Source organism: Cephus cinctus, unplaced genomic scaffold (assembly GCF_000341935.2).
Source record: "Cephus cinctus unplaced genomic scaffold, Ccin1 Ccin1_scaffold0997, whole genome shotgun sequence".
Taxonomy (NCBI): Eukaryota; Metazoa; Arthropoda; class Insecta; order Hymenoptera; family Cephidae; genus Cephus; species Cephus cinctus.
This window is the reverse complement of record NW_014333542.1, coordinates 884,899-885,860: the sequence shown is the minus strand read 5'-3', so window position 1 is coordinate 885,860 and position 962 is coordinate 884,899. Positions and strand designations below refer to the sequence as shown.

Below are 962 nucleotides of genomic sequence, written 5' to 3'. Positions count from 1 at the left end.
AAAAAAAAAAAAAAAAAAAAAAAAATACTCACCAGACCTAATTAGCATATCGCGTATCTATGGATTTAAAATATAATTGAATAGTTACCATATGAAACACGTGAACCTACATATATAATTTCCAAAGGTCAATTTTACTTTTATAGAATTATCTAGATACTTCCCAATGATAATGGCACAGCGGTCGGATGGCACCAGCCACCTGGTCCTGAATACAAACGGTGACGTCAAAACTTGAAACGCGAGCCCAACGATATCGCGGAGATTAGGCTTAAAAACCACGTGTCGATTATAGTCCAACCCGAATTTCGAGAGATAATCTATAGGTCTTATCGGCTGTAGTAACCTCGTTTGCTGACTAAACCAATAAGGTCTGAGTCACAAGTTGACAGGTAGGAGGGATATCCGTCACTAAAATCGGTCAGGTCGCATCTCAATCATTTCCCGTCTTCGTTTCACTGGAGGTCCACGTTGTCCAATTTGCACTCGTTACACGACACGCACAATCGATCGACAGTCGGACGCTTTAACGTCGTAGTGAAGTAATTTTGTGAATTTCCTGACTTTTTAAGGAAATATTTACCGACCAGCCAAAAAGTTGGTGAATCCTCGAGAACGATAAAAAATATCCTTTTCCTTCGACTCGAAAGAAAGCCAAACGGATGGGGAAGTATACGTAGTGCTGGGATTCAGATTGATTTACGTTCCATCTGAAATCTTCCCAGCTTTCTTCGAGCCTTCGTTTACTAATAAATTGGATTTTTTTTTTTTAAATGACGAATTTATATAATATTAAGAAACGTTCTTTCTCACTTTTCGGTTTGCTGTTTTTTTTTAATTGTCAATGCCAATGTTCAAATTCGAGTTCGATTTTGATGATAGCAAGTGCATCCGTACCTAATGGAATGGTGGAACCAATTGGACACCCCACCACCGAACCACCCCTCCCCCCCCCCCCCCCC

The 962-nt window shown here is 40.0% G+C and overlaps 1 protein-coding gene across 5 annotated transcripts in view; it reads right to left on the bottom strand.

Annotated features, from left to right (window-relative positions):
• The window catches only part of LOC107271579 (phosphatase and actin regulator 2), a 113,676-nt gene that overhangs the window by 100,568 nt on the left and 12,146 nt on the right, over positions 1 to 962 (bottom strand). The gene's annotated exons all lie outside the window — the stretch shown is intronic.